The 13,220-nt window shown below is 52.6% G+C and overlaps 1 protein-coding gene across 1 annotated transcript in view; it reads right to left on the reverse strand.

Annotated features, from left to right (window-relative positions):
- ARAP1 (ArfGAP with RhoGAP domain, ankyrin repeat and PH domain 1) overlaps window positions 1-7,977 on the reverse strand; it is a 232,725-nt gene extending 224,748 nt beyond the window's left edge. The window contains exon 1 of the mRNA XM_065423386.1: window positions 7,907-7,977. The gene's annotated coding sequence lies outside the window, so the exon portion shown is untranslated. The remainder of the gene's footprint in view (window positions 1-7,906) is intronic.
- Between the last annotated feature and the right edge of the window lie 5,243 nt (window positions 7,978-13,220).

Here is a 13,220-nt window from a genome sequence, read left to right on the forward strand (position 1 = left end):
GCCCCGTCCCCTATGACACTTCTATGATGTCATAGTTGGTACTTTATGGGCCTGCCTGCCATGTGCAGGCAGGGAGAGGAGAAAGAAAAACGAATCCTGTGTATCCTGTGTACACCCGTAACCGAGCCTGATCACCTCGAAGCCGCTCTCTCAGCTCACGTGTTTCAAACAGAGTTTCTACGTTTGCCGGTCGTTATGCGTTGGTTTGTATTTGTAAGGATCAGTTATTACTAAATGCTGCATCTTTGTTTATAAATATTGTTAGTAGATATTTTAGTCATTGTGTGTTTTAAGTTTCATTAACTCTATTAGCTAATCAAACGCTGCTCCCTTACCCCTTGTAATTATCCCCAATAAAACTTTAAATTGATTAATTTTTGTGTGTGTGTTTGTGTGTGTGTGTGTGTGTGTGTGTGTGCGCGCGTGCAGTTTGCATCGTGACCCATACTCTCCTTGCATCCCTTACCAATATAGTCTATTGCCACGTGCAGCCTGGTAAATAACAGGCCTGCATTTTCTTTCGCCCCTGCGTGCCCGTGGCAATCCACACTAACGAGATAGGTAGAGGAGCATCATTAGATCCATTAAATAATATGGACAGAGGGAAGGAGAAATCCAGACAACACCATGTCTACAGGAAACACTTTCCTGGTTTCCTCGTCGTTTCCCCACATCAGCTTTTTAAAGAGATGCATGTGTGAGTCTGCACACAGTGCTGCCCGGGCAGTGCGAAGAGCAGCTGAGGTGGTGTTAACTAGTGAGCGGAGCCAACAGACTCCAGAAAGGTCAGTGGGAGGATCTGAATGCAAGCTTTGTTCACCTGGGGGAATGACATCATGCAGCCATTTCCACACCTGGCCTGCGACACTCGGTCTAGTTCACTGCTCTTTCGCTAGGCTCTCTGCAGCATTCACCTCCCTAGTCTACCTTAGTGATACGGGTTCTCCTGCAATGGTTAGTACCCCTGCAGAGCTGCTAGCCAAAGGTGCACCTCTAGGTACATCTGCAGCAAGAAAGGAGGGCATCAAAATCCATGCAACCACTAGGGTGACCACCTTTTCAAAGGCAAAAGCAGGACTCATGCAGGAGCCCCGCCCCCTCTGTGGCCCCACCCCTACTCCTCCTCTTCCCCTGAGGCCCCGCCCCCTGACCAAGCTGGAGCCAGGCCGTGGTAAGAGCCGCCCAGGGAGTCCGAGCCGCTGTGGGGAGCCCCAGACCCTCCACCTGCCATGGGTGGCATGCCCCAGAGGACAGGGACACAGGACAGGGGCTGCTCTTGGGCACCCTGGTACCCCTCCCAGGGCAGGTGGAGGGTCTGGGGCTCCCCACAGTGGGCCAGACTCCCTGGACAGCTCTTACCACGACCCAGCTCTGGCTTCCGGCCTGGCCAGGGGGGGAACCGGGGGAAAGAGGAGAACATAACATAAGAACGGCCATACTGGGTCAGACCAAAGGTCCATCTAGCCCAGTATCCCGTCTTCTGACAGTGGCTAGTGCCAGGTGCCCCAGAGGGAATGAACAGAACAGGTCATCACCATGTGATCCATCCCCTGTCGCTCATTCCCAGCTTCTGGCAAACAGAGGCTAGGGACACCATCCCTGCCCAGCCTGGCTAATAGACATTGATGGACCTGTCCTCCACAAGTTTATCTAATTCTTTTTTGAACCCTGTTATAGTCTTGGCCTTCACAACATCCTCTCAAGGAGTTCTGCTGGTCGACTGTGCGTTGTGTGAAGAAATACTTCCTTTTGTTTGTTTTAAACCTGCTGCCTATTAATTTCAGTTGGTGACTCCTAGTTCTTGTGTTATGAGAAGGAGTAAATAACACTTCCCTATTTACTTTCTCCACACCAGTCGTGATTTTATCGACCTCTATCATATCCCCCCTTAGTCGTCTCTTTTCCAAGCTGAAAAGTCCCAGTCTTATTAATCTCTCCTCATATAGCAGCCGTTCCATACCCCTCATCATTTTTGTTGCCCTTTTCTGAACCTTTTCCAAGTCCTTTTTTGAGATGGGGAGACCACATCTGCACGCAGTATTCAAGATGTGGGTGTACCATGGATTTCTATAGAGACAACATGATATTTTCTGTCTTATTATCAATCCCTTTCTTAATGATTCCCAACATTCTGTTCGCTTTTTTGATTGTCACTGCACATGGAGTGGATGTTTTCAGAGAACTATCCACAATGATTCCAAGATCTCTCTCTTGAGTGGTAACAGATAATTTAGATCCCATCATTTTATATGGGAGGAGCAGAGGCAGGACCTTGTGGCGAGAGGGGGGCTAAGGCCCACCTGCTCAGTCCCCCCCCCCCCCCCCCCGGCGGCACAGAGCGGTGTCACAGGGAATCCAGTACAAATGTTGTCCGGGAATCATTCAGCCCGGTACTGGGACTTGAACTCTGTATTTCAGGACTGTCCCGCCCAATTCAGGACGGGTGGTCACCCTAGCAACCCCCCACACTAACCAACTATGCAATTTATAAATGAAGGAACCATGGGAACAGAGGCTCACGGAGGGGAAAACCTTATCAGGTCCCATCTACTCATTATAAAAACTATACAAAATACATAGGGTGAAATCCTGGCCCCACTGCAGTCAATAGGCATTTTGCCATCGACTTCCACAGAGCCAGAATTCCTCCTATAGTGTCTCCAGGAAACAAGAAGGAGAATCCAACAGGCCTGCCAGAAAAGGCAGGTCCAAACAGCTGATGAAGTCAAAGGCAGGCAGCCCACAGGATGGGGTAAAGGCAGCAGGACCATTCGAAGGGCTCTGCGATCCCAGCAAAGGAGGCGCTGGCCCAACCCGCTCTCCAGTGCACAGGATCTGGAGGCCCTGGACAGAAAAAAGCCTCCCCCCAAAACAAACCCCCCATAAGTTGTTGCTCTCAAAGATGTCTCCAGACCCACTGCCCTCATGTGACCTCTCTGCCTGCAAAATAACATTCCAGGGATACTTCAGCCTAGTCTCACTGTTTCCAGGAGGAAGCTCAGCTCCCCAGAGACAACCTGGCATTCATATGCAATACTTGAAATTGCAGACTCTATAATGTGCACCGCGGTGCCCCCTGCAAACGCCTGGCAATGACTTTGCCATAAAGCACGCAGGGGGATCACGCTAAGGACCCCGGAGTGTGCCTTGCCATTAGATCCCACGCCTTCCACCTTGCGAGAGGACTTGCCCCTCCTTCTCCCAAACGCCAATGGCTCCTAGGTTTGAAAGGTGCAAACAAGGGACTTTCCAAAGACTTTTCCAACTAAAACCTCTCCAGCGCATCATCAAAGATCTACAACCTATCCTGAAAGATGATCCCTCACTCTCACAGATCTTGGGAGACAGACCTGTCCTCGCTTACAGACAACACCCCAACCTGAAGCAAATACTCACCAGCAACCACACACCACTGAACAAAAACACTGACCCAGGAACCTATCCTTGCAACAAAGCCCGATGCCAACTCTGTCCACATATCTATTCAAGTGACATCATCATAGGACCTAATGACATCAGCCACGCCATCAGGGGCTCGTTCACCTGCACATCTACCAATGTGATATATGCCATCATGTGCCAGCAATGCCCCTCTGCCATGTACATTGGCCAAACTGGACAGTCTCTACGCAAAAGAATTAATGGACACAAATCTGACATCAGGAATCATAACATTCAAAAACCAGTGGGAGAACACTTTAACCTGTCTGGTCACTCAATGACAGACCTGCGGGTGGCAATTTTGCAACAGAAAAGCTTCAAAAACAGACTCCAACGAGAAACTGCTGAACTTGAATTGATATGCAAACTAGATACAATCAACTTAGGCTTGAATAGAGACTGGGAATGGCTGAGCCATTACAAACATTGAATCTATCTCCCCATGTAAGTATTCTCACACTTCTTATCAAACTGTCTGTACTGGGCTATCTTGATTATCACTTCAAAAGTTTTTTTTTCTCTCTTACTTAACTGGCCTCTCAGAGTTGGTAAGACAACTCCCACCTGTTCATGCTCTCTGTATGTGTATATATATCTCCTCAATAGATGTTCCATTCTATGCATGCAAAGAAGTGGGCTGTAGCCCACGAAAGCTTATGCTCAAATAAATTTGTTAGTCTCTAAGGTGCCACAAGTACTCCTGTTCTTTTTCCAAAGGTGGTGGTAGTGGCAATGCACCGGACAATGCTCCATTGATCCTTACTGCCCTGCAGAGCCAGTTTGGGACCGTAGACAGACAGGGCTTCCATTTCTACCATAACGTCCCATAAGGAAACCCACCAGTTACTCCTTCTGTTTAAAGAAGACCATGCCATTCTGGATTCTTAGCAATACTTATTATTAGATTAGTGCCTGAGACCAGAGCCCCACTGTGCCAGGTGCGGTACAAAACCCTAGAGTAAGAGAAAGATGCTTTAAGGCCTGGTCTACACTAACCCCCCAAATCGAACTAAGATACGCAACTTCAGCTACGTGAATAACGTAGCTGAAGTCGACGTACCTTAGTTCAAATTTACCGCGGTCCAGACGCAGCAGGCAGGCTCCCCCGTCAATGCCGCGTACTCCTCTCGCCGAGCTGGAGTACCGGCGTCGACGGCGAGCACTTCCGGGATCGATTTATCGCGTCTAGACAAGACGCGATAAATCGATCCCAGAAGATCGATTGCTTGCCGCCAAACCAGCGGCTAAGTGTAGACATACCCTAAGAAACAACAGCCACACCCTCCCCAGGCCCATCTGTGGAAAATGAACAAAAAAAATACAAGCAAGAAAGCACCAAATCTCCCAAGACACACCAAGCTCCTAGGCTGGCCAGTAAGTGATACTTCCCGTCACTCTTTCCTACCAACAACAAACAAAAGATTCAACCGTTGCAACGATCCGTGCTGGAGACACACCAGATGACCAGTCAGACATGTGTAACAAATACATTGCAACCCCTCCCAAGGAGGAGGGAAACACCCACAACCCAGCTGAGATCTCACTCCACAGGGCCTGGCGAAGGCGAATTTCACTTCTGCAATGGGGAAAAGCGGTTCATTGGAGCTGCCCACCTGTGGACGTCAGCTACAGCCAGCTGATGTCTTTCCATTGCATGCAGCATGCCTCGATCAGCCTTTCTGCTGCGTGCAGCTCACACTTGACAGTCAAGCTGCTCTATCGTCGTCTCTGCTCGCCTAGTGCAGCATTTCTGATTATAAACACACACACCCCCAATCATCACCTCCACACAAACCATACATAAAAATCTCCCAGTGTTTGCAACAAGACAAAGGACTTTGCCAACCCCAGCAGGGTGTTCTCCATGAGACGCCTGCAGCTTTGGAACGGACTCCCTCTACTTGCTCGGAAACAGCCTCAATGTGTTGACCTGCCGGGCACCTGCAAGAGTGCAAGTCCTATCTATTTACCCAGGCCCTTGAGGAGAGAGGAGCTGATGCTTGAGCAGGAAAGAGGAGTGTTTACTTGGCTGTGGTTGTGGAGTAGCTGCCAGTTTTCGGTTGAATTTGGTTCTATTTTTAATTGTGGTAAAAGTACCTAGAACAGTGGAGAGGGGGCCTATTTTGGTATAGTATACATCCAAATTATTTAACTCAGTACCAATTAATAGCCAGAGCTAGGCCTCAATTCTCTGTGGGCAGACCCCTTTGGGGCTCCATGCCGGGGGATCGGTCCACGTGTTGCTCATTACAGGGGCTGCAGTTTAGCTTTGCTTCAGAGTAGTGTGGTCTAGTGGATCAAGCACCAGACTGGAACTCCAACAATTTGGGTTCTATCCCTAACTCTGCTACTAGCCTGCTGGATGACCATGGGCAAGTCACCTTATTGCCCAGTGCCTCCATTTCCCCATCTGTAAAATGGGGATAATGAAATCCACCTTCAGAAATTAAACTGTTTAATTTTTAATGTAATTTTAGTTTTGTTTTGTTTTTTTAATTGAAAACTGTGTCTATCACCACTGTCCCTCGGAACAGGGAGCATTCTGCTGGCGAAGGGACATTATTTTATGAGTGAATTCTATTCCATGAGATTATATATTAATTCACCGGACACAGTTTGTGCAAGACACAGGAGATCCCCCAGTGGTGCAGTGGGGTTCCGGATAGGTTAAGGGGTTCCATGTGCACGCTGCTCATTACAGGGTCAGTGCCTCTATTTCTAGAGACAGATCCAAAGCATTTGCCCAAACCCCCTCCAAACCCAAGGTGCTCAGCGCAGGAAAAGAACAGGAGTGGGTGGGCAAGGCTCTGTGGCCTGCAATGGGCAGGAGGTCAGACTAGATGACCATGATGGTCCCTTCTGGCCTTAAAATCTCTGAGTCTATCCTACACAGACCAGAAGAGAACCCAGACCCCACCCATCCTCAAGCCCCGATCCTGCCATTGGATTCATGGTGGCAGAGCCACCTTGCACCCATTTCAATGGGGCTCTGTGCTCAGGTGAATCCAGTTTAGGACAGTCCATACCTAGACCTCTTTACCTAGGATGAATTAATGCCCTAAGAAAGCCCCAGATGATACAGAACCCGGCAACCCATTTGCTAAAGAATGCAGGTAGTTCTGATCATATCACCCCTGAGCAAACAAACCTCATCTCTCCACCTGGGCTCCCCATTCACTACATGACCCCGTCCTATTCAAAACCCTAACCAGCTGAGATCAGCTCTCCCTCTGCAACGGTGCCCTCCCACGACAGCACCAGTCCGCACAACGTAGAAACCAGGAAAGGCAGGCTCATGAGAGCAGGGCATGGAACCTTCACAGGAGCCGGCCCCAGACTGTGGAACTCCCAGCCACAGGAACCAAGAAGGACCCCTCTATAAACAGCCTCCCCTTTTTTATAACTGACTGCAAAGCTCATCCCTTTGCCTTGGCATTCCCACCCTTACACAAATTCACAAACTATACCCGTTAGCAGGGGCTGTTTTACCCCCTGCAGGCTGGGAAGGAAGAGCAAGTGCGCCTGTGTTTATTTCTATTCTGAAATACTTGGCGGGGGGGACGACTCAGATGCTGGGGTGGTGATGGTTGGGGATCTCTACAAGCCGACAGAGAGAACTGAATTTGCAGGCCAGCTTATGTCCTTTCTTAACCCTTGGAAGGCAATACCGCTGCCCAGACTGCCGGGCCAGAACTTGTTTGTATGTGTTAGCATAGAAATGGAATTAATAATCATAGGTCGGGGCCAAATTCCATTCTGCGTTACACAGGGTAACCTGGAGGGCCTGCATCCGTTCCCCTGGGTTTAGTCCAGTATCACAGCAGTGGAAGCTAGATCAGAAGCTGGGCACGAACCCTTTCTGCAGCGCGCGCCTTTCCACTTCCAAACCGCTGAGCAAACAAACTCCTGCCCAACCATATTTTTAAAGCCCTGTTGGGAAACATGGCTGGAAAGAAAGAAATTGACAAGGGGGGGGGGGGGGGGTCAGGAAAAAAAAAAAGAATAATGCATGCTTTGTTCTTGGGTCTCTCACACCCAAAGTCTGCTGCTTCTGTTTAGGCAGCCCTCCATGGTTGCTGTTTGCTGGGTCCTCATTTGTAGCCTGCCTGGGAGACTTGTACGTTTCTGAAACAAAGTTTTAGCCGAGCTGAGGAGCTTGACTGAGACATACCCCGCCTGGCACGTGGGGAGGGGGCGGAAGGGGTCCTGGGCAAAGCGGGTTGGACGGGCTGGAGGAGGGGGTTAACCCACTGCAAAGCCACTGCTTGTGCTCTGCAAACCAGTGCTGCCTTTGCAGATTCATCTCCCTGCCTGTCTCTCCCCGTGCAAAGCAAAGGCGGCTCGGCCCCCCGCCCCCAGGCAATGCACATCCTCCAGGGCCAGGGAGGAGGTGTTGGGGAAAGTTTTTGGGGGGGAGGGGGTAGAGAAAAGCAGAGCGTAAGGCAGTGAATGGAGAGAGACTGACCTTCCTCTTCCTCTGCAGGCTGCTGCCTCCTTCTCCTCACCGAGGGAGGCTCAGTGCAGGGCACCCCGGAGGAGGAGAAAGCCCTTCCCAGAATTAAATAAATAACCATATTTGCATACGCGCACCAGCAGCCCTTCCCCTCCCCTTGGGAGCTGCTGCAGCAAAGGGACCTTTGCTCTGCAGTTCCTCCATCTGCCCCATGGCTTTGGGCTCCTGGGGCTGGCTCTGTTCCCGGAACTTCCCCTTTCTCCCGCTCGCCTGCTTTCTGTGATGCTCCATGTCTGTCCCTCGGCTTGGCTTTATTCCTGCCTCAGTGCCCACTTTCCCCTCCGCGCTGTCGCGCTGTGGCACTCCTCCTGGCTTCCACGCTGCGCGCCTCCTTCCCCCTTTTCTCTAGCGCTGGCCCTCTCCTTCACCTAGGGGGACCAGACAGCAAGTGTGAAAAATCGGGACGGGGGAGGCAGTAATAGGAGCCTATATAAGAAAAAGCCCCAAATATTGGGACTGTCCCTATCAAATCGGGACATCTGGTCACCCTACCTTCACCCCATCTCTCACATCCATCTCTCTCCACTCTCCTTGTGTTGTCTGTACAGTAGGACGTCGTGCCATGAGGCCATCTGTCCGGTTCTAAGCCGGACGGGCCTGGTCCTGCAAGGTTTGTGTCCCCCCAGGTCCAGCCTGATATAAAACCGGGCCTGGTTCTGTCCGGATTCATCGTCCCGAGGCCCTTGTTTTGAGGAGCAAGCGTCCCCACCCATGCCAGCATGACCTCGCACGCATTGCAAGGCCACGCCGGCAGGGATGGAAGGGCGCGCTCTCGAAATGGGGGTCCTTCCGTGCATCACACCAGCAGGGATGGGGTCATGCAGGCGGAGGATGTCCTGTGTTCTGGGGATGTGCCCGTGCCCACCCTGCCATACTGTTTAGGAGTCTGCATCCTGGGCCATTGTGCGAGGTGCTGCCCAAACACGGAACAGACAGTCCCTGCCCCCAAGGAGCTTACAATCCAAGGATAAGACCAGAGACAACAGACGGATACAGTCAGAGTGACGCGGGGGAAGTACAAGGAAATAATGCGACAACGCTGGTCAGCATGATTGTCAGTGGTCTTATTTCTCTCTCTTGCCCAGGCACTCCTCCTGCAGAATTGGGGGGGAGGGGATTTGTCCCTTTTATTTGCTTTTTATCTGGTTGAATTTACATGCCCTGTTATTTCTTTCCCCTGTGAATGTGGCAGGGTGGAAGCTGCAGCCTGGAATTCACTAGCCCCAGGGAGCACTGTAGGGCACTGCGGGGTTGGCAACTCTTACAACCGTTCTTAAAACCCTGACTCCTGGAGTCATGTGATTGTATTAGAATCTTAGCTTTCTTTTTTCAAAAAAATAAGTGCCTGGCCCTCCTGGTTGTGGAGAAAAGCTTGAAAATGTGACCCCAACCCGACCTAAAGGCTCAGAAGCCAGTGGGCAAATAAAACAACCCCAACTTTATTACTTTTTAAAAATCTCGTGATTTCTTTTAGGCCTGACTCTGGATTTTTGCCTGATTGGGGTGGGTAGTACAGAGCAAGGTTGGGGCTGGGGCTGGACAGAGGTTGAAATCTATCCGGCTCACGTATAGAGAAACGCACCATGGCATACATCTACAAGTGAGGCATGTGTTTCCCCCGCTCATGCACACGGACTTGTACTAGCTTTCCTCGAGCTAGCACAAGTAGAGATAGCAGCGTAGTTATCAGAGGGCTGAGCAGTGCCAGGTACGTACCCACTGGTTTCAGGTGGGTTTGAACCTGGCACAGCTCAGCCAGGCCTCCAACAAGGATACCATGACTACACTTCTATTTATACTCACACTACCACAGATCTGTGCAGGCAAGCAGGGGAATCACGCCCCCAGCGTGGGGTGGAGACATAGTGTTATAATGATTCTGTTACTTGAAACCGTGTGTCCATCCAGACCAGTGTAGAGGTGTGCTGCATGTCCACACACAGCCACCCTCCAACCAATGCATTATGGGTAATGACAACTCCACCTAGCTCTTACATAGCTTGACCATCCATAGAGCTCGAAATGCTGGACAAGGAAGGAAAGTATCATTGTTCCAATTGTAGTTAGGGAAACTGAGGCACGGAAAGGTGAAATGACTTGCCCACGGTCACCCAACAGGCCAGTGGCAGAGCCAGAAATAAAGCACTGACCTCCAGGGTCCCCCTCCAGTGCTCCAGCCCACCTCTTCTCTGCACAGGGGTTTGTTGGAGCAGCATTCACACTCAGAGTGAAGGTGTACCAATTTGTTTCCAGTGCAAACTGGACAAATCAGCATTTTTAATGTACAAACTAACAGGTATTTGGCACCCATTCCGTGGCACTGGGTATGGCATTGCGTAAGCTCTTAAAATTGCATGCATTGCATCTCAGCAAACAGGCACCTCCCATGCAACAAATTACAGACGCTCAAAACAAGTCCCTAGGAACCCTTGAAGGGTTCTGCGGTGGAGACGTGACCTGAGCCTTTCCTGGGTCTCCAGGGTTTGAGGCTGCAGCTTTGGAAGGGTGCAGGAAGCAAACAGCCCTGCTGGAAACCAGCAGCTTCAACTGTCCCTTAAAGCTTCTGTGCGGGAATTCCCTTTTATTGTTCAAATGCAGGCTGGTGAGGTTATGCTGCCCTGGCAGCTCCTCCTGAGGGGTGGCGGGAGGCGGAAGCAGGGAGTTCTCGCCCCGGGCTCCCTGGCTGTTCTTGGGGCGGGGTGTACAGAGGGTGATTCAGGCTTTTCAAGTGCTTTACGGGGGGACATATCCCAGCCCCTCCTGCCCAGCTCCAGGGTCCCACCTCCCCCGACCCACAGCTCTGCCCCCCACACTCCCTCCAGCCTCCCACAAGTACATGCCCACATCCCCCTCCCCTCCTGGTTCCCTTACAGAGTTTCCAGTCCTCCCACCCCCCAGCTCCAGCCTTCACAACTCCTGGGCCTCTCACACACAGCTCCAGTCCCCTCCCCCGCAGGCCTCGCCTCCCTCACATCTCCAGCCCCCACAACGGCCCCACACCTCTGCCTCCCCTCAGGCCCTTCCCCCATCCCTACAGCCAGAAGTTCCCACCACTGGGCAGCATGGCTTCCCTGGGCCTTGCCTAGGAAGGGCAGAGCTGGGGCCAAGCTACCTTAGTGCGCTGGCCAAGTGGGGAAAGGGCAGCGGCCCTCTCGCAGAAGGCTGCAGTCTGCAGAGCCTGACCTAGGGTTGAGAGGTCCATGGCCCTGGCCCCTTGACGATGCCTTGGACAGTAGCTCCCACAGAGATTCAGAGACGCCTGCTGGGTGGGGTTATTGGCTAAGGGTCCGTCTACACTGCAACATAAGCCCAGGGTTAGGAGAAGTGGAGTTAGCAGACCCCAGGTTTGTTAACCTAGGGCTTGAGCGTCTACACTCGTATGGAACCCCCGATTAGGACTTGTTGAACCTAACCTGGGGTTCCAGCGTCTACATTGCATTATGCAGGCCCAAGTCCAACCACCCATACCCCAGACTTCCTAGCACCCACCCCCAGTGTGGCCGCTCTCGCCCTTTGTTCATGGGGCCGTGTGGGAAAACTTGACCGTCCAGGGGACAAAGAAAGTCGGCCCGTGAGATATTTTTGGTGGATTCCCAGAGCATGAGTCCAGTGGGCTGCGTCTACACAGCAAAGCAATAGGGCTTGAAGCCCGGATCCCGGCTAGACTTAAGCTCGGACCCTCCATCCCAGCATCCGTGGGGTGCTGGGACCCTAGGTTAGCGCGATTTGTGTGTAGACCGAAGGGAGCTTAGGGTTGAGCCTGAGTTTGAACGCTGAAGACACACTGCATTGTAGACATCCCCGCAGAGACCTAGAGGAGCTGGGAGGAGAAAGGAGCCATGTGAGGAGAAGAGGGACACTGGGAGGGCAGAGCTGCACATGGGGCTGGGACGGGGGGGGAGCAAGGGAGCCAGACAGAGCCAAGCCCCAAGCGGGGGAACCACGGAGTGGGCAGAGCGGAGGAGGTGAGGGAAGAGAAGCAGGGAGTGAGCGTGGTGGGGCGGGGGGCCTGAAGCCTGCTTCATGACATAGGGCTCCGAGGCTGGAGCGGAGGGAGGGCGTGAGCTCCCCCTTGACTCTGAAGGGCCAGCAGGGGGCATTGCTGCTCTACTCCAGAGGGGGAAGAAGATTAAAGGGCACACGCACCTCCTGTCGCCTGGGGGCAGAGGCTGTTATACCCCCACTAGGGGAGAAGACTGACCCCGGGAAGAGACTAGGCGACAGTTTGAATTTGTGTTACCCCCAGAGGGGCGGAACTTTTGGCTGAGGTGGACAGCTATGCTACCCAACCAGCGAGAGGGAAACCGAGGCAGCAACACCCTGACCACAACCAAAGACAAACCCCTGCCACGGAGCAGCTTGTACCAAGCTCATGAGCGCAGCCCTGTGGGGTAGCGGAGGGACCTTCGCATCTGGCCGGTGATCCAGTTGTGCATGTACTGGCTGTTGGGGGTGCTGCAGGTACTGGATCGACAGCCCCAGAGGCGATCATTGCTCCTACGGGAGCCAGTTTCCTCGTGCCAGCCTGCCACGTACCTGATCCAGAGCGGCCACCTCTCCGGCTCAGGGTCGCTTATATTTATCCTGCCTTCAGGCTCCTGCCTGGGACCGCCAGCATGGGGGCCAGTTAGTAGCAAGGGGGTCTGGGGCTCTATGCTAGGGACTGCTGGGAACTGGACAGAGACCAGTGCCAACTCATTTCCCCGATGGTCACCCAACAGCTGCTAGCTGGTAACGACCTCCGGGGGCTCCAGAGCCGGGCGAAGGCCTCGCTGTATCCCGGCACTGCGCCACGAGCCAACCAGCTCGCCTCCCTTAATGAAAAACAACAAAACTCATATTTCTAGATTAACAACCGCTTATGTTTGAGACTCCTGGGCACCCTCTGGTGGCTAATGCAGCCTCTGACCATGGCTGGCATCGGCTTTGCCCTGCACCAGTGGGTGGACGGAGCGACCCGCTTGCTGGAGAAGGCCGCTGCTGGGGTTACCTTTGCACACCAGTGTAAGACGCCTGTTGCGTTCCCTTTGCCCAGTGCTGCCGCAATCCTCTCCAGAAAGCTGCCAAGCGGGTCCAGCCGGATTTACTCGGTGTCGCTATGGGGAGAAGGGGGAGGTTTCGGTGACGGGAACACGGGTGGGCGGGGAGGGTTGGTTTGGCAGGCGTTGCTGGCCGTGGAACAGGGCCAAGGCACGTGGTAGGCTGGTGGGGAGCAGGGGACACAGCAGGAAGGTTTTGGGCGTGGAAGGTGGGGGCAGAGCGGGGA

This window comes from Emys orbicularis, chromosome 1 (assembly GCF_028017835.1).
Source record: "Emys orbicularis isolate rEmyOrb1 chromosome 1, rEmyOrb1.hap1, whole genome shotgun sequence".
In the NCBI taxonomy this organism is placed as follows: domain Eukaryota; kingdom Metazoa; phylum Chordata; order Testudines; family Emydidae; genus Emys; species Emys orbicularis.